At 43.0% G+C, this 21,187-nt stretch overlaps 1 protein-coding gene across 1 annotated transcript in view; it reads left to right on the top strand.

The window, feature by feature from the left end:
- Positions 1-6,703: 6,703 nt before the first annotated feature.
- The window catches only part of lingo2 (leucine rich repeat and Ig domain containing 2), a gene marked incomplete at its 3' end in the record, with an annotated part of 131,450 nt that continues 116,966 nt past the window's right edge, over positions 6,704-21,187 (top strand). The window contains exon 1 of the mRNA XM_083651945.1: positions 6,704-6,765. The remainder of the gene's footprint in view (positions 6,766-21,187) is intronic.

A 21,187-nucleotide genomic window follows, 5' to 3' on the forward strand; every position in this document is an offset into this window, starting at 1 on the left:
GAGAGGAGGCTGCCCACTAGTTCTCTCCTTTGTTGCTAGTGGGTTTTTCCAAGCGGTTTCTTGTCACCAAACACATGAGAGACGTTGCTTTACATGATTGCAGTGAGTAAAACATGGCTAAAGCACGAGGAGAGGCAAGGCAACACACTTCCCTACGTACGCCGCATTCACACACAGCACTGTTCAGTCCTGGAAACGATCCCTTATTGGCTAGCAGCCCGATACACCTGCTAGAGATAACACTGTTTCCCCAGCTTCACTCCTCACTTTTCTGCCTCCGTCAGCAGCATGGTCTGGCTAGCTCCTGCATTAGCAGCGTTGGAGATAGTGTCAAAACCCTCCCAGTGTAGCAGCAGACCTCTTTAAAAACCCATGAGAGAAAACAAGACTACACTGTAGTGGATTGTTTGACGAAATGACACATGTAAAAGATCCCTTTGTTCGCTATTAGCGGGGAAATTAACGGGTTGCATCATCAAACAGAAAACATCAATTAGACCAATTAAGAGGAGAAAAACAAACATGGCAGAAAAAAGATCTGTTGGTTCCCGCCTTCCATGAGTTGATCTATTTGATTTACGATGAGCTTATTGTTGTTGTTTCTCCAGAAACCGTTTGAGAAGTATTCTCTCTAGTCTTTGATGCCGGACGGGGGAGATGGAAAGAGAGACATAACGTTATAGCTCTTTTTTTCCCCCTCCTCTCCACCCCACGCACAATTTCAGAACGCTTAAGCGATTCTCAATCGCAGCATGCCGCCGCGGCCTGCCACCGCATGCCGCGGCCTGCCACCGCCATGACAGATGCTCCAAAATTGAATATAGATTTCAGTGAGCGAGGCAGGTGTGCCCTGATGAATCTCAATTTGCCGCTGTCCATATTTCAGAGCCGCCACTATGGATAGCTCAAGGGGAAGGCAGTGAGAGCACTACGGCTACACCTGCCAAACTGTCAGTTGGCCGGTGTCGGATGATGATCTCCACTTCATAAAGGCCTGTATTTATCCTGCCCGCCCTACATCGTTCTCTAGCCAAAATGTGCATTACTCAGGGGCAGCAAGAAATCAACATTGAAGAGACACGCTTCACATCACAGCAAGAAGAAGAAGAAGAAGCTCATATAATGACAATTGCTCAGCAGTGGAAGACGGTATAAATAGTGTTAGCTTGAGGGTGGAAGAATGTAGAGAGCTTCCCAGAGGGGGGGTGGAGGTGCCGTGACTACTGTGTACCTGCAGCTTTATTTATAGCCAGGTTTCAAGTACTTATATAAAATGACAGGAGGTGCCATTGTTTTGCAAAGAGAGTCCTCCTCCTCCTGTGGACTGTTACGAAGAAGTTCTGCCTTTCAAAATGATGACCAACTGAGCGTTTACATGGAGTGCGTGTGCTAGAAGCTTGACTAGCCTGCGGTGATGAGCTGCAGTGATGTTAAAGCTCGGTGTGAATATTAGAGACAGCTGTTTATTGTTTCACAACAGCAGCAATAATAATGATATGTGAAAATGGTACAGCGCAGGTGCAGCACTAACTCTTAAAGAGTGATTTTGCACCAGATTGAGGGTTTTAATTCGGATATATAAAATGTAAGCTGTTTAGAATGGATCTGCTTTTGAATGAATGAATTTCAAGTAGTTTATTTTATTTCATGTTCCATGTTTGTTTTTTGTTTTTTGAAGGAGAAGGTTGTATGTTCAATTTGCACAAAGTCAATCACAGACAGACTATTGCCAACATTTCACTCAGGCAGAGCTCCATGCATCACGACGACTATTCAGCTCAAAGGAGGGAAAACAAGTGAATCATGTGTACATTCAGATTATAGCGAATGTATATTGTGCAGTAATTCCAAGCCTCGGGGGAAACATTATCCAAGCAAATTCATTATGTTTCATAATTATCTGAGCGGCACACACTGTACTGTCTCTCTCTCTCTCTCTCTCTAGATTGTACATGGTCTGGACTAGTGCCATGCCCCCATGGCATCCTGGCAACTTGCCCTTCAGATCTGCATGTGTGGAGGAAAGTGCCTCCATCCACGTTTTGAGAAACACAACGAAAGAGAGAAAGAGACACATTGTAGCGTTCCTCCTCCGCTCTGTACTGTACCACTTCTCTATCTTACATTATCATTCGAGAAACACTGGGATATTTGTTGCAACTAATATCTGAGCACGATGGCTTTGAACAGAGTTGTCCTCACGACCCGCTTGTAATGTTGATGATGTAGGAATTGAAGCTAGTCTCTCATTATGAGAGGCACTTTCATCAAATGTAAATGTAATAGACAGAGCCAGAGAGAGAGAGATAGAGAGAGAGAGAGATAGAGCCACAGAGAGAGAGTTATGCAGCAGAAAACTAAATATAATATCTATAGTGTAGCACAAAAAGAGCACCACTGTTCTTTTTTGCTGATAGCAGCGTGCCTTCTCTTTTATATCTGGAATTGTACATGGCAGTCTCACCCATTAAGATTATTTTTTTTATACCTTTTTGCAAACGCTTTGGAGTAAATTACATGATGCCACCAGGGGGTAGCGTGGAGACAGCAGTGCTTTCTCATATCATTAGGGCAGACATGGTACATGTGTCTGTGTGTGCTGCTGCTGCTCATTAAGGCGAGGTATGGGCCAGTGAGCCGGCTAAGGGGAAAAGATAGGTAGCGTGTGCGGTGCAGCTTCCTGCACCGCAAACGCACAGCCCCTCGCTCTCCTCGCTCTCTCCCTCTCAGGAGTTATGCCGATCGGCCCCTCGCTCGCCCCTCGCTCTCTCCCTCTCAGGAGTTATGCCGATCGGCCCCTCGCTCGCCCCTCGCTCTCCCCCTCTCAGGAGTTATGCCGACGCCCTCGCAGCCAAGGCCAGTCAAAATGGCTCCGCTTTGACGAGAAGGCCCTTAAGGAGCCGACTCTCAAAAACAAGCGCACATAGACGCAAATACAGCATTCATGTTTGTGTCTGTGTGTATGTGTGTGTGTGTGTGTGTGTGTGTGTGCGTGTGTGTGTATGTATGTGCATATCACATATCACACACAGACACGCACACGCACACACACACACACACACACACGTGCACACACATTCAACATCTTTATTACAGCAAATTGTAATTCTATGAAGAAAAATGAAGTATGTTTCTATAATGAATACTGAAATTGCCAATAACTGCGCATACATACATGAACACTCATACAGTACATACATACATGCACGCGCACACACATACTGTATATACACACACACACACACACACACACACACACACACACACACACAGCATCGTGATTACCAGCAATTGTATTTCTGTGGATGAAGATGAACAGCAACATTCTGATAATTGCATTCTCAGATGTGTTGATGAATTTGTCATAAAAATGACATTAAGATGACAGATCGGCGAAGACAGATAATGTGTTTGACGTTTAAGTGTTTCTTAACATCACACGTGTATTATATTATTTCATCTTACAGTGGAGCCTATACGACAGCCTACGCTTTTCTTTATTGTCCAAGAAGTACTTTCTCAAGCTAATTGTTGATTTAAACTGAGATTAATACAAAAAGTCATTATAATAACGATCAAATGTCTGTTGGCACTGGCTGTTAGTACAGGAAGTATGGCCCATGCCCCACCTTAATTGCATATTAGCAAATGAAAGGCTACGCAAAGATAGAGCAGTGGACTTGGCTTGATGAATCTTCCTCTATAAAATAGATCATAATATAAAAGGCACTTCAGTGGCAGCAGCATGTGAAGCCTTTGTGGGAGAGGGAGTGATAGATGTCATTTCATGGCTCATATTAACTTCTGTTTCACACCCTCAGTTCCCCTCCCCTGGCTTTTTTCTACCTTCACTGGAGCAAACCAACTTCTTAACGGGCATAATCATGTGATTAATTGGTTACTTGTCATTGGGCTTGCTGAGTTTTACACTGTATTTAAAAGCAATCAAATGCTAAAGGAACATGTAAAAGATGACCAGCTGTGCAAACTAATTGGTTCTACTTTATTAGCTGGCTATCATTAGTTGAAAGCATAGGCATGCAGAGAGGGGAGTTATTTTAGTCTTTTTTTTTTTTACTCATTTTTGTGCTAAACGGTGAACTGAAATCAAACTATTTTACAGCATGCAATAATAACATAATTGTTTTCTGTAGGACTGTTTTGTTTCCTGTTATTGTTTCATTCTATGGAACCTAATTTCTAGTTTTAATTTGTGGTGAAATTCTTTATGACACTGAAGTGGGAACAAAGCGTCAGGGAGTCTCAGTTCCCTAGTGCTTTCCAAATAGATATAGTCCAATGAAACATTCAAATAAATTCAATTCAATTCATTCACAGTGTCAAGTTCATTCAGAGATATGGGTTTTGGATCTCACTGGAAGTGGCTCACTATGTAGATTTCTTAATATTAAAAACGGAGTATCATTCTGATGATGACTTCACTCTCGAATATCACCATAAAGGGACATGATCACATTTCAAATTTAATGGGATTTAAAAGCTGTACTATTGATGAAGAAAATTACACATTACAAAGGACCTAATAACAGTATCAAAACCCCGTCAAATGGAACGTTTCACTGTGGACCTTAAGAGACGCTCGTGACCCTTTGATATGATCATCTGTCCTCGTTTGTACTTCCAGCCTTCCAACCAAGAGTTCATTCTTCGCTCCCCAAGGAGGAATGCCGCTGCTGAAGGAAACTTTTAATCGCTTCTAGCTTTCAGCTGATGCTTGATCAGTGGAATGAAACATCTCCCCCTACCCACCACCACCACCACCACCACCCCTCTCCTCCCATCCATCCCCACCATTCTCCACAGCACACAATAAAGTACCAATTATCTGTGTTTGGGCCTTGGCAGTTAGGAAACAAATGCTGATGAAGCTCTGATGTCTATAACAGCATCCAGATGCTCTTGTGTATTACGACACTTTATGGGCACATAATTAAGCGCAGACACTATTGTCTTGATTGGGATGCGTCTTGATTCCAGGTGGCAAATAGTGTGCTAATGCATCCATACGAATCAAGGCCAAGCTAGCTGCAGACAAGGGAGTCTGGAGCCACTTTGCAGAAAAAATAACAGATTCTCAATAAAACGGTACAGAATGTCGTATGCAAGAATGTACTTGTTGTAGAATGGAAGTTCACCACTCCTCATCCGCTATATAATAATTATAACAGCTTATATAAACCAAATTGAATGAAAACCAAGAGTCCAGGAAGTGTCTTATAAAAGTATATTTAAAGCCATAACATTCTCCACATCAGTACTCTATTGCAGTCAGAATCAGAATAATTGTATTTGTACAATAAATGTGCATTTGTCTTGGTTTGTGCAGAGACAGGAAACACTGTCATCCGGGTACACTGCACATAGAGTACAGTACTGTAAAGGCAGAGGACAGAGAGTAGCAGACAGGGGCACGGTGGCTCTGGTTAGCACTGATGCCTCACGGCAAGAAGGTCCCGGGTTCGAACCCCGGTCGGCCCGTCCAAGGTGGAGTGGAGTTTGCATGTTTCTGCCGGGTGATCCGGTTTCCTCCCGCCGTCAAAGACATGTAACGGGTTAACACTCTTGAGTTAAAATGGCGGCGCGCACGGATGCAGCAGCATTGGCTCTCCCTGGAGTGACCATTTTGTGGTACAACTGTTCAATGACAATAAAGGCATTCTTCTTCTTCCATAATGTCATATTATCAAAGAAGGAGCACATTTTGCTGTGTCCCTTTGGTATCTGATGTTTCCATAATGAGGAATACAGTATTAGGAAAGCTAGATCATTATTCATTTGTTTAATCTGGAAGGAGTATGACCCGGGCGTTTGGCTCATCAAGGGCAGACCAGAAAGGGGATTATGAATTCAGCAAAATCACCCTTTCGCAGCCCATCAATATTCCGAGGCCATTGTGGAAAACCTGAGTTCAGGCTTAACGAGGGGATCCAACGGATAAAGGATCAAAAAACAGGACAGCTATTGTCCTTGAACTCTTAATGGCGTACTAATAGCCCAGAGTGTCAGGAGTGATTTGAACAAGATTGGCCTGAACCAAACTTTTTTTTCTTTCTTTAATGTCTCTGTCTTTGGACTTGGAGGAGATAACTCTCCCTCTTCCCTCCCCCTCTCTCTCTCTCTCTCTCTCTCACTCACTCTCATCACCGCATTAACAACTCAGGCACGCCTTTCGCATAATCACCATCCTCTGTGTTTCCCCCTGCAGTCTGGATGAGGGGACTCATTATAGCAGAGAGGAGCAGACAGGGGCCAGTGTGCATTACTGAGGTCACACTGTTTGCTAGGGACAGCAAAAGGATCAGAAACTTTTGATAAAGATTTTTTTTTTTTTTTTTTTACCATGGACTCAGGACTCTACTGAGACTGCAGGCGTTGCTTACTGTAGGTGTAAAAATAGAAGCGGTGGATAGCATTGTTACATATGGTTTGAATATAGTTGAGTTTTTTTGGTGATGTGCTGTCACAGTTGCTTCTATCGATTCCTTGTCTCTCCCATCTAAGAGTCTGAATTATTTTGGAGCATTGTGTGTTTTCAAGATGTGTTTGAAAATGGTGGTCTTTGTGTATTGATTCCCATTGTGGTTTATAAGCTTAACTGTGATTTCTCCCTCTTCCTTCTCTTCCCTTCTCTTCTCTTCTCTTCCTCTCCTTCTCTCCAAGCAGATAAAAGGCTGAGAAGGGGGGACAACCACAGACGAAGAAAAGACCAGGCCATGGCTGAGGGGATGATTGCTTCTCAAAGTGGTAAGGAGCAGAACTGTCTCTTATCTGTTTTGTTCTCAACACTGCTGTTGTTCATTTTGGATTATTTCACTCCCTGCGCGTCACTCCATGGTGTCTTGAGGGTTTATTTATGGCAGGGAGAAATGGACAGCTAACACGACCACAGAAAATCCTCCCATGTGGTCTCTGTTGGGTCAGGCAGACACGACTCACACAACCATGTGAGCCTTTTTATATCTCTCTCTCTCTCTCTCTCTCTCCCTCTCCCTCTCTCTCTCTCTCTGCAGCGTGATCGCTGCAGATGGTGAAATACATGGTTAAAAAAAACCTAATTATATGTTCACTTAATTGGCCAGACTCTTCCTAATCGAGGGCACTTATTAAACTGATTAATAGTTATCACTTTATCGCTTAAGCTGATGGAATTGGCTTTAAAGGGTTTTGTTATCTGTATTACCCAGAGGCCTGCGTTTTGGCTCTGTATGACACCGGACGGGTTCAGCATGCAGAGTTGACCAGCTGTAGGCTGTGCTCCTCATTATTGGCTTGTTGCAGAACCTCGTCTGACCACTGACACACAAATCATTGTTGGTGAGTGATGCCTCGCCCTCTCCTCGTATCAATGCAGGCCAGGAATAGCAGGAGGTGTCATCTCAATATCCACATTGTTATCCTGTATTGTCTCTGTAGCACAAAGAGCATCGACTGGGATCTACGATGCCCTCATGAAGCCTTCGCAACCTCTACACGAAGCACATATGATTCACGAATTATTTATGAATATATGCATTGCAAAGTGCAGCAAGTTAAGTACTGTGTATGTGTATGTATTTTCATTACGTTCAGTTGCAGAGAGAGAGTTGGGAGTTGTAGTCACATAATTATTATTTAATAAGTTGTGTTTGACCACAGCTATGCCATTTTACGTGCAATCGCGCTGAATCTTTCAGGAGCACCAACCCTGCGGGTGACCTAACTCAGCCACATTTTTTAATTGGGTAATTAGGGCCGACTAATGGCCCATTTCCACCGCTGGTATCAACGCGGCCCCGCCCAGCTCGTCTCGCTTTTTTGTCTCATTCCACCGATCAAAAACGGGGACAGTCCGGGTTGAGTTGGGGTTGAGTCGTGCTACTTTTCGTACCTGCCTCGTCGGGGTTCTATTCTGTGGACCCGGTACCATACGGTGACGTGAAAACATTGTAGACGACTGATTGGTCAGGCAGAATCGTGTTTACTCTGTCTATCCTACTGACTGTCAATGCAATGCTGCATACCAGTTTAGTGGAGCTTACCTTCTCTTCTGTTATGCTTTTCCATCAGTATTTTGTGTTGCTGCCTTCGCCTCTGGTGAAATAAAATCGTGGCGGTGGTTTCAATTGTCCAAAAGTCCGCTGCTCAGAAAGCGCTTGTAGTTGAGTGCTGCGTCGGCTCCGCTAGGCCGCAGGCGGGGCTCTGGTGAAGCCGCGGTCTTGCCTGGTGAGAGGCTGCCGGGGTAGAGGCTTCACTCTAGCGCAACCCCCGTCCCTCGCGCAGCGCATGTGAGTTTTGACTAACAACAAAGTGATATCCATTCTCCTGGCCGATTGTCACATTCGCCCATGTACACTGTAGGTCATTTAGAGGCACCAGTATTTCATAAACAGTTTAAAAGTTCTGTGTATGGATTTAATTGTAACGTTATATGTTATAGCCTACTTCGGAATATGGGCGGAGGGCAGATATGCGGTCGCTATGATGACCAGGGGTGGGCGGGGGCAGATGACCAGCGGTGGAAGCAAAACGTCCATCGGGTTGAAACAAGTAGAGCCGAGTGGTGACAGGGCTGTAAAATGTGGTGGAAATGAGCCATAAATGGGCAAAATGGCTAATGGCCAAAATGACTCAGCACAGGTTCAGCACCATGGAGAGCTCCAGAGTGAAGGAGCACAGAGGACTATGAATACCCTATATATAGAGAGAGCCAAAGTGAACGTCACTTCCTGCTTTTCTCCCTGTACCAGCGTGTTGGTTTGTGATGCTGCGCAGGCCGATACCCTGCATGGGTATTCCACTAGTGTGGTTAAGCTTTACATTTGACTTTTTGTTGTTTGTGTTTATGTTTATTACAGATTGCAAATTCTTAATCTGACATTCAGATTAGCAATCATTTGACTTTTTGTGCCCTAAGTAAGTTATATCACCTGTCAATGATATACCGCACAGTTTTGATTTCTGCTTTTTATTTAATATTCATCAAGCCCCTTTTGGACCCGGTGACTCATCAGGTATGAATATTGAGAGACCAAGAGAGCTGACTTATAGCACTGTTATATCAGTGCAGTGCACTGATGGCTTTGACTTATAGCACTGCTATATCAGTGCAGTGCACTGATGGCTTTGACTTATAGCACTGTTATATCAGTGCAGTGCACTGATGGCTTTGGGACTGCATGAAACCACCCACTTGTTGGTTCCCTGAAACAGCCTGACCAGGTGAATCTGGGTGAAAGCTCCGAACACTTTCAACTCTTAACTCCTCTTCAAACATGAACGCTACGAAGAGGAGAAGACATTAAGGATGGATTTTGAGCAGTGTTGGGCAAGTTACTTTCAAAATGTAATATACTACAAACAGTATTACTAGTTACTTTCATTTGAATGTAATAAGTTACTTTACAATATTAGTGTCTGTGTAGAGTAACTCATTACTTATTACACTACTTTTGCATTACTTTCACCAAAATAACTGCAGTAGCAAAATGACATCACCGCCCCAGAACCATCCGGAAAAGTTATTTAAACTGTCTTGAAGTCAGTGTAAACGATCCAAAATTCTAAATCTTATCATTTTCCTTTGTTATTGTCATCTATAGTGGTTATTTGCATAAAAACACACAATTTGATTAGAACATGATTGTATCTTTATTTAAATATGTGCTTTGATAAAATAAAATAAATTTGTAACTTGTGTTACTTGACAAAGTAACTGGTACAATATTACTGAAATCCTATTGGTAATAAGTTATATTACTGAGTTACTGCTAAAAGTAATATATTACATGTAATATGTTACTTTTGTAATGAGTTACCCCCAACACTGATTTTGAGACATTGATATCAATGAGACAGATTGTGCAAAGGGGAGTGCAGCGTGAGGTTGCTCTTAATATTTTGTGCGCTCAGTGTGTGATGTAAATGAATAACTGTGCTGATGACAGCACTATATTAAACATATAGCATCGTAGAAGTCCCACTTTTTCCTACAGGCCTGCAAATTACACTTCAAAAGTAGACAAATGGAGTCTTCACACTAGATATAGCTGCCATGAACTTGTCTGAAGAAGCACCTGTGCAGAAAACGTTACACGTGGTGGTATAGCTATTAGCTACCAATAACTACAGAGAGAGCACGCACAAGAGCACGCACAAATCGCTTGAGGGACAGTTTCTTCTCACAGGCCACGAGACTCCTTAACATATACAAATAGTGTAGTAGCCGTACTGTACCGCACTGCAGCTGCTACCATCACGTACGACTAATGTTCAATAGTATGTTAATTAGGTATATGCTATTTGCACCTAACAGAATGTTATTATGTTTAATTATGTTTAAAGTATGTTCATGCCATTTGCACATATGTGCAGTGAATACGCCACTGTCTGTGGCGTGTCTTACTGCTTTATTGCTTGTTGCCTCTTGTTTTTATTTATTTATTTTTTAATTTTTTGCACTATGTTGTAACGGAGTCTACAGCACAAGAATTTCACACGTGATACTTGTACTACGGAGTGACAATAAAAATCTTGAATCTTGAATCTTGAAATGTTCATGGGAGCTATAGTGTGAGGACTTCTACTTTGGACTTGTCCCTCTGCCCAGCACCTAGTAGGCTATTCATCATTTTGGATGTGCGTGCTTTTCTCTATTTTGCTGTAAATTACATTTCTCCACATCAGAAGCCATTTATGTGCCATAAAATACTGACTAGATTCCACAATGCAACATTCAAGACACATACATTATGTTACGTTCAAGACATACGTTATAACCCGGAGAAAAGATGCTGCATACAGTAGATGCATGAAGGACTAATATGTCACATGTAATCTGATTATAACTCCAGCGGTGACGTCTGTACTGTGCATCATCCTCCTGTTACGTTAAACAAGACGGAGCGATCCAGACGCTTCAGGCGTGTTTGTTCAGCACAGAGCCATCGTCTCCTCCTCAGCCAACACAAGTTTTCATGCAACAAAGGATCATCCTGACAAGAGTTTTCATTTACAAGTCAAACTCCAGTTGACTTCACCTGCAAGTAATCAACCTTTCGTGAGTATGTGTCTGTGAGTGTGTGTGCTGTGTGTGTGTGTGTGTGTGTGTGCGTGTGCGTGTGCGTGTGTGTGTGTGTGTGTGTGTGTGTGTGTGTGTGTGTGCGTGTGCGTGTGTGCGTGTACACGTGCGCTTGCGCGTGCGTGTGTGTGTGTGTCTGCATCTGTGTGCCGCCAGAGAGAAAGAGATAGAAAAGCAACAGAGGTGATGTTGTGTGACTGTGAAGAGACGGGAGGCTGCAGACAGATAGTGTCGTTCCCTCGGTATCGTCGTTAAAATCTTAATCTCCTGGCCCCTCATGGGAGGAGCCAGCCGAGCGTGGGGCTGTGTTTTGCATCTAAATCAACACGTCGTGCAGCTTCTCCAGAGAAGACTTTATTGAGACAAAGTTTGCTGTGTCTGTTCATTTCACACCTGTGCCTACTACCGGATGCACAGGCTCCTCATCCTGCTGCTGTTGTTTATACAAGTCACGTTCAATTCAATTGCCCCATAAACTCTTAACATCTCTCATAATAATGATAATAATAAAAAAGCTATATCCCTGCCTACCAACACGAGGTCGCAAGTTTGAGCGCCCGTGTTGCCTCCGGCTTGCTCCGGCATCCATATACAGGCACAATTGGTCTGTGGGTGGGTTTAAGCTATGTTTCCTAGTCGCTGCAATAGTGCCTCCTCTGGACGCTCGGGGTGCCTGTTCAGGGGGGAGTGGAACTGGGGGGAATAGGAAGCACGTGCTAGTCTATAATTCTCCCCAGATCAGCAGAGGGGGTGGATTAACGACGGGGACAGCAGGGGGAAATGGCCAAGTACAACTGGGGAGGTTTGAGTGGGTTGCGTTATGAAAAACAAAGGGGTTTGTCAGTGCAAACGATGATCAATATGTTCTATTCTTATAGTCAATCACTGACAAAGTGGCGTAATTGTTGATGAGTGACTGCTGCTCTGCACGCAACTGTAAATGAAGTTGATATTGATCGCTGGACTAACATTGCAATAGGGCAATCATTTCTTGCTCGATACTTCTGTTCATCATGTATTCAAAATGTGTGGTAAGAAAAAAAAAGCCCTCCGTTAAATCAATATGTCTCACAGCAACACTCTCATGACCAGTAGCTGTTATTTGGCAAGAGGGAATTCTGCTGGGTATTTGGCAGTATACTGGTGAGGATGGTAGAAAATCAACTGTTGTTTGTATTACTGGAGTGATGAGACTCTACTTTTGCTGTATAGGGAACTATCAGATAGCGCTTTGTCCACACCCTGAAAACAAGATTGGCATTTTCTCGGTTCTCTGTGATCCATGTTGAAAAGAGTACACACCATTGATTGATTGATTGGGCAAAGTGTGAAAGTGTTAAACAAAGTGTTAAACAGATCATGGTTATTAGGGCTCTGAGGTACTTTGCTCTCACAATTCACACAGAAATATAAATGTGAGGACTGAGTGCATAATGGTTCTTAAAGAACTGTGGTTCCTTTTGTTTCTTTGTGGAACCAGAAATTCTATGGCATCACTCCAATGATTTTCAGTTCCAGTTCGCACCTATATTTTTCTGTGTGTAGTCAGAGGCATCGTGCTAAAATACTCTGATCGCCACTCAGTGATTGCTGTAGGAGAACAAACGCCAATACAAACAAACAGTTGTATAGTTGTTAACTCTATTGCAGTGCATCAGTCTGATAGGATAGTATAATGTACTATGAATGGATAGAAGTAGTATTTTGTTATCTTGAAGGCTGGGAGACATGGTGCCCCTGACTAAGGTTGTACTGGCCAACTCCCAGGTCTGTCTGTAACCCTCTCACCCCTCTGCTACTACCTCAGGCAGATTCTATAAATGAGAACGTGTTTAGACAAACTTACCTGCTTCAATAAGGGGTTGAAAGGGATATTTGCTGTTAAATGTTTGCAGCTGGTGGATATGGTTATGATTTTTTTTCCCCTGTTGGAATTGCAAGGCATCCAAGGTCACATGGTCAAAAACGATCATAATACCAATCTGCTGTGTATTCTTTCAGAAACCGGGGAAGGGGGAAAAAAACGCCAGAATGGCTGCGTTCACACATAGCATTTTTTGATGTGGAAAAACGCTGCCTGGAGCGCTTTTTAGAAGCCGATCACGGCAATGTCACACACAAAAAACACGCCGGCTGCAGCGCTTTTCGGGGGCGAGCGCCTTTTGTGCGCCTCGCGGCCGCTTCCCGTTTCTTTTGATGAGCAGAGGCCGCTGGCGGTTGTGAACGCAGCCTAACAACCCACAGACAGGAAAAGAGGCTTCTAGTAAGCATATGGCGCAGTGACATCTAGTGATTGTGATTGGGATTAATTAACATTATACATCAGCTGAGGTGGTTTCTCAGCACGCTTTCAGGCAATTAGCTAAATGTTGTTTTCACTCGAGCATTCCCAATGTTCCACCTTCTTCTTGCGTCATTCCCTCGGGCCCGTACAGTAATGTCTGTATTTGTCAATTGCACCAAATGTTCAGTATTCTCTCAGCGCACAGAGAGAGAGAGAGAGAGAGAGAGAGAGAGAGAGAGATCAGGGTTGGAGTGGAGAAACCACCTGGGCTTTGGTGCAATTAGGTGCGCTGTCTCTCCCTCCTCTCTCAGCGGGGAACGCCGTCTGCTTCCACGCCGCTTCCCCATCACCTCCCCTCTCAGTCGGGGGGCCTGAGTAGCAGGCGAGGCGCGTTGCATCTACCCAGGGGTACCCCAGGGGTGTGAGCCCCTCAGACCTCTCACCTGTCACACTCCATTCCGCATAAAGAGGCACAAAAATGTGACGGAGCTTTTAATTACAGTAAAGGCGTGGATGGATTTATCGCGGGAGACTTCCGGGTGCTGACACTTGCGGATAGCCGGAGAGGCGACAGCGTTTTGTTCTCACCTTAAATAGTATGTCTATACTAGGTCTATGGTTCCCTAAACATGTCTATTTTATGATATTATCTGGCTGCACACTTTTCTCAAGGGAAAAATAATCTCCCTAAAAGGCTCTGACAGTAGAGGGAGCCGTAGTGGGAAACGCAGTAGGCTCACAGACTGGAGAGCAAGGCTTGCTCAGTGCATATAGAAGACAGTAGGCTCACAGACTAGAGAGCAAGGCTTGCTCAGTGCATAATATAGAAGATTGGGATAAACCAGCGCGGCTGCTCAATTCATTGCAGCTGAAGTTATGATGCACTATGGACATTAAATATGAGGTTTTCTGTTCGCTATTCTTTTGAATGCAGTCCCTTTCCTGCAGCTCGAATCTCTGAGTGCTACAATCAGTGTAATTCAGTGAAGGTTGCCGGGGAGATAATGTGGGGGTGCACAGTGTGAAGTCGACAGAGGAGGGAATAAACATGTGTTATGTCCAGGAACTTGCCAGACTTCTTTGATGTCAGAGCGATCGCAGTAGAAATGTCGGAAATTGTTTGGTGCTCTCTGAGGAGATACTGTATCTAACAGATAAAATGTATCTAACCGATAAAATGTATTTCATCCTGAGGTGGACAGTATACAGTAATAGACGACTCAAGTGCACTTTATTTTTTAATGTTTCCATTGTCAATAGCTACAACACTGTTTATGGACTAGAAAACACTCACATCTGTCATATTATAGCACATATTGTTTCTGCTCTACCCTATCAGTCATTATTCTTGTAATAGACTCACATCTCCAAGTCTATTGATTCATCATCATCATTCTCTCAACCCTTCCTCTCCCAAACGTAGCATATGAAGTCTCGCAATTGCCCCGGCAAATGACACCGCAAACAATTCAGGCGATTGATAATAGCATAGTTGTTGTTAACCATTCGATGATGGTCTATTGATGGATTTCAAATGCAAATGTCATTGATGACTTACCGCTATTTTCAACAGTAATAGGCGGTGCTTTGACAAAATGTAAGATGTGTGTACATTTCCCCTCAGCAGTAAAAAGAACAAGAAAAACACAGTTGAAAAGAAGCAAATTACATACAGAGCATGATAATATAATATCCAAAGAATTATAATACACCCACACCTCCAGAATGTGTCTACAAATCTGTTAATCTATTCTGAATGAAGATAGATTTTGAACAGCATCAGTGGTGTTTGCTCATGTAGCCTACTAGTTAATATTTTGTCTGCTGTGTGTGATTACTTGTAATAATATTAATGTTGTATTAATGTAATATTAATTAATGTGGTTACATGTTGCAATATTACTACCGTAAATTCCGGACTATAAGCCGCACCTTTTTTCCCGTTTTTTGGGCTTTTTTGGCCCCTGCGGCTTATATAACGGTGCGGCTTATCTATGGATTAAAAAAAAAAAAAAAAATCTCTCTTTTTTAGCACTCTTTCTAACTATAAATCCACTTCTGTTTTAATTTCCTCTCTTGCCCTCTTTTCACCACACTGTATGACACTGTATGACACTGTGTGCACTGTAAAAAACAACACAGGTGGTGTTGTGTTATGTTGTTTTGTTGAAATGTTAATAAATGGGAGCTTCCTCAAACAGCCATCTCTTTCCCGACAATCCCCTCTGTGCATGAACCCTTACATATGGTAATTAAACATTAAAACACAATAAAAAAAATAAAAAAAAATACCATTAAAACACCCGCGGCTTATAGTCCGGTGCGGCTTATATAAGAAAAAAATAGTCAACTTTGCAGGTGCGGCTTATACACCGGTGCGGCTTATAGTCCGGAATTTACGGTACTTAAGACAGCTGCTGCAAAGGCAGAACATACTTTTTCAGGTATACCCTATCAGAATAATGTTACTTAGTAAAATAGTGTGCAGAAATGTATTATAACATTTGGTGCCAAGCCATATTGATTCATTTAACAATACATATTGATACATCGTGCTAAGGACAACAGGTCCTCACAAACAGTGCAAAGGGACAGCATGACATAGACCATACATTGCATATCACGTCTTCGATTTTAATGCACTGTATTATTTACCAATTCTAGCACATACTAGTCAGAATATTGATTAGGTACAGGATGGACAAACCCCATCTTTATTTGTCACAATGCGCCAAAGCATGCACATCTGCATTTTTTACACACACACACACACACACACACACACACACACACACACACACACACACACACACACACACACACACACACACACACACACACTTTAGAGGCACCGTGAAATTTGTCCTCTGCATTTTTCCCTCGTCCACCTCCATGGTCAGGCCAGGAGCTCTGGGCATCTGCAGTGAAGCGCCCGGGGACCAACTTCTTCCAAGCGCTGCTGGTCAGATGACGATCTTCTTGCATATTTTTAGTGGGGGTCCATATTGATGTTATATATTCAAGAAACCCCAGGGGAGCCTGGGGAGATCATGCAAACTCCACACAGAAAGACCATTTTCACAAGATAGCCCACCTGAGCACCAGGGACCGAGGGAGACATAGTACCCCCAGTGCCAACAGCGTCCCAGGTGAGAATCGAACCCAGCACCTTCTTTCTGTGAGGCAAGAGTGCAAGGCAAGAACGTTACCACTGCACCCCCATGCCGCCACCTTTTACATCCACTTTATAAAAATAAATAAATATATAAATAAATAACATACCGTAAATTTCGGACTATAAGCCGCGGCTTTTTCCCCGTTTTTTGGCCCTGCGGCTTATATAACGGTACGGCTTATCTATGGATTTTTTCGGGGGGGGAAAAAAAAAACTGAATTCTCTCTTTTTTAGCACTCTTTCTAACTATAAATCCACTTCCGTTTTAATTTCCTCTCTTGCCCTCTTTTCACCACACCGCGGACACTGTGTGCACTGTAAAAAAAAACACAGGTGGTGTTGTGTTATGTTGTTTTGTTGAAATGTTAATAAATGGGAGCTTCCTCAAACAGCCATCTCTTTCCCGACAATCCCCTCTGTGCATGAACCCTTACATATGGTAATTAAACATTAAAACACAAAAAAAAAAAAAAAAAACATTAAAACACCTGCGGCTTATAGTCCGGTGCGGCTTATATATGTAACAAACAGGCAATTTTGCTGCTGCGGCTTATACTCCGGTGCGGCTTATAGTGCGGAAATTACGGTACATACATACATACATAACACATACATACATACTGTACATTCCCTGCGTCTCATCAATAAATGTCTCTGAAACATAGATAATCCAGTCTTTACATGTATTAATAATTTGTCAACCAAAATTAAAACTAAAGTATCCTCAGAAACGATGTAATTTTCATATAAAACTCTTAATTTATTATTGTTTGGTATGCCTGACCTTCCATTATCCACTGACGCTGTCCTCAAAACACTATTATGGGCTGATTATGGAAACGCCAGCAGTGATCAGAATTTTTGTCCGTGATTAGAAAATATTCACCCCTTTTGTTACTGTCAAGAATGATCAAGAAGAGAAGGTTGGCTAAGTGAGTGAACGTGTCTGGGAGGGAGTGCCATCATCGTCACCTCTGTAACACAGCAACCCCCTCGTCTCCAGGAGGACGTATTAACGTGCCGGCGTGCTGTCATCCCCGGTGCCCTATAGAGCAGATGGGCCCTGTTCAGGTTTGTTACAGAAACAGATGCGTGAGGGGATTTTAAATGTCAGCCTCACTATCACTAATTCCATAATTAAGAATGAGCTAACAGAACGACATTTACTGTAGTAAGGGCTGCTGATTGGAGAGAGACTGTCCCCTATCAAGACGGTCACAGGTTAAATCCCCACAACTTATGGGTGTACCTTTCCCATCTCTGTTTATATTCCTAAAACTACAGATGGAGGGTCAATCGACTATTATGCACACACAGTGTCGACGAGTGGTTTTGGTCGTCGACTAGTGAGTCGACTAGTCTGTGAAACCAGCTGTCTACCGTAAATGTGTTCATCATTACATTCTGTTCAGTTGAAGCGAATGTCGAAATTCATATTCATGTGAAATTCAACTGCTTGTTGAGCGGTTGAGGTGAGGTCAGAGGTATTGTTCGGTGGCCTTAGTTCAGATTTCACCAATATAAAAAAAAGTTTGTGGCAACATGTCACATCAATAGTTAATTCTCCCAGCGCTGAGAACCAGACCCTTTTTACAAATGTGAAAAAATAAATGGTCTGTTATAAAGGTTAAAGAAGTGCATGGTTGCATATATGGACAGTGTCGGTGCAGGGACATGGGAGCTCTCGCCCCTTAACGGACTCCTCACCTCGACAATTGTGGAAACCTAATCAGTGGCATTGTGCCAGGAGAAGCGTGTGACGCTGGCACGGCATCAGAGGAAGATGGTGACGCAGGTGGCCTCGCCTAAATGAGCCGTTTGTGTTTTTGGAGAGAGTGAACGTAAACCACACTATTCACATTTCACACATTTGGCGTGACTCGTGTAAGATCAGTGACCGAAACGTCACAAATAAATCCTCTTTATTGCAAGTTGGCAGTGTGCGGGACTCTTTTCACTATTTTAGTGACTCTTTTCTGACACAGGCTATCAAGACAGTTGGTGTGACGGGTGGTGACGAGGACCCGCATCTCCAGCGTGACCCGTGTGCCACGAAAGCAGTAGAGCACATCATTATTATCACCAGCATCACAACAAGCCCTTTTATCAACCTTGTGACATTCAGTCCAATTGCTTAACACCTTGAGTTTGTAGCTATTCATTGGGCCACACAACTTATGAGCCCATAATTAAAGTGCATTGCAAATATGGAGAAGCTTTTTTGGCAAACTACAGTAGGCGACTTTGATACTAAAGCAACAGATACATGATTAAGGCCTGGATGTTCCTTTGGGGTGTGATTATTAGATTATTCGATTATTATCTGTGACATCTGTGGATTGATATGTAATTTTCAATATGTGGCTTCCGTAGAGGTGCGCACATTCTCATGTCTCATATCAGGTTTTTATTGTCTGGAAAGTGCTGTACACCTGCCTGTTGCCTGGTATCCAGCCCCATATGAATCACAGTTATCAACCAATCACAGTTGTCAACACTCATTGGGACTGGTTGCCATGCTACTGTAGGGGTACACATCTTTCAAGCCACATGTATGCCTGTGCAGTGTTTACAAAATGAGGCTTAGAACAATATTAGCTCAGGCTAATGACAAGGAGGTTTGACTGTGCAGTCATCTAAATGTGAAAAAAATCAGACTATTCATTTTTACTCGTCTTATAACATCACTGAATTGACTTCCATCCACGCCACGGCATCATTTCATTGGACCCTTGTTTCTCGTTCCTCGTTATTTATATATTTAAACATTATTTTTGCACATTAATTCTCCGCCAGTGGACCTTTATGGCCGAGGTTGCCGGGAGATCTGTGATGTAAGAGCAAACTGATATACATGAAGGGAGGTTGATAAGGATCTGGCACGGAGCACTAACCTTTGAAGATAACAGAGAGGTGAGCGAGCAAACGAGGGCAGGTGTTTATTAGATGTTCCTGTTCAAAGCGTCGTCCCCTCACATACAATTATCGCAGACTGTAATAACAGAGTGCATTGTGGGAAATCAAAGGGTACACGCCTTGTGGCTTTCTTCCCCTTGTGTTTGTTTGTTGTTTTCAGTATAGGACATGCAAGGCTTCTAATTAAGGCTTGGAAAAGGGAAGGCAAGGGGGGGGCATCTTAGCCGGCCAACTGTGAATGGCTATCACAAACTCCTCTACCATGTTTAATTTATATGCACTCTATTATTTATGGATGCCGTGATCTGTGTGTGTGTGTATGGAGCTCTGTGCATACTTCGGGTCTGCGCAGTGTTTCGGGACGGAGAAAGAAAGGAGAGAGATAGAGTGAGAAGCAGAGTGTTGAGTGCAGAGAGGCAGCTGAAACGAAAGAGGGTCAATCTATGTGGTCTGGATCTATGTGGTCCGACTGGCAGCTATCTCGCTCTCCGTTTCCTCTTCTGTCTTCATTGTACTCACTCACACACATACAGTACTGCGCAGATGCCGGCTATCTCTTACAGAAAGACGCGCACGCACGCACGCATGCACGCACGCACGCGCGCACACGCACACACACGCACGCACACGCACGCACACACACACACACACACACACACACACACACTCTTATTCACACGGACATTGTATTACTATGATGTAGGGCTGCAACTAACGATTATTTTCATTAGATTAGTTGTTTGGCCTATAAAATGTAAGATGACGCCCTCAAAAATCTTGTTTTGTCTACAACAAAGATAATATCAGTTTACTGTCATACAGGAGTAAAGAAATGAGAAAATATTCACATTTAAGAAGCTGGAATCAAAGATTTTTTACCTTTTCTCTTCAAATTGTACTCAAAATGATTAATCGATTATCAAAATAGTTGTCGATTAATTTTCTGTCGATCGACTAATCGATTAATCGTTGCAACTCTACATACATACTGTAGGTCAGAGGTTTTCCAAGTGGGAGGCAGGCCCAACATTGTACCCCAACATTTTATTACTATGATGATGATGATGATTATTATTATTACTGAAGAATGTGCAGAGTTTTTTCTTCGATTATTATTACTAGAAGTCTCACAAATTGTGCAATGTTAGTTGTTGTGTCATGGTTCAAACAATGCTGCTGCTATCATTCCATTCTTAATCGCATAGTCATCGACTGTGGTAACGCAGTGAAGACTTTTTTGTTGTTGCTCAGGTTGGACTACAGTATGCCACTTGGGTTGGAAGGGGCTGGTAGCAATCCAAATGCAACTATGGAAATGCAAACAGGGCTGATAGTTTTGCTTTAATTAAATATTGGCTTGAAAAGATTGAGAGAAGATCACATATTAGATTTTTACTAAATGTTGACTTTTACAAGGGGTGAAAAGTGAAGGTTCAAAAAGACAATTTTGCCCCTCCTCATTTCCAAGTGGAGGTGCATCTGCTGAATTTGCCTAATGACGTAGGTGCCAGTGCAGTGCATACAGTAGGTAGATCCACACAGACACACAACCAGTTACTCTCTATTTCCCTCTCACTGTTTCTCTCCATAAACACTCATGCTGGATACTACAACCACCAAGAGTGCATCCCAGACGCAGTGCACTATATATATCAGCAACAGCAGATGACGATGAGGGCTGAGAAGGTGGAGAGCGAGCGGTAATAATACCCGTGACACCACTGTCGACCATGGC

Source organism: Poromitra crassiceps, assembly GCF_964638095.1.
Source record: "Poromitra crassiceps genome assembly, chromosome: 15".
In the NCBI taxonomy this organism is placed as follows: domain Eukaryota; kingdom Metazoa; phylum Chordata; class Actinopteri; order Beryciformes; family Melamphaidae; genus Poromitra; species Poromitra crassiceps.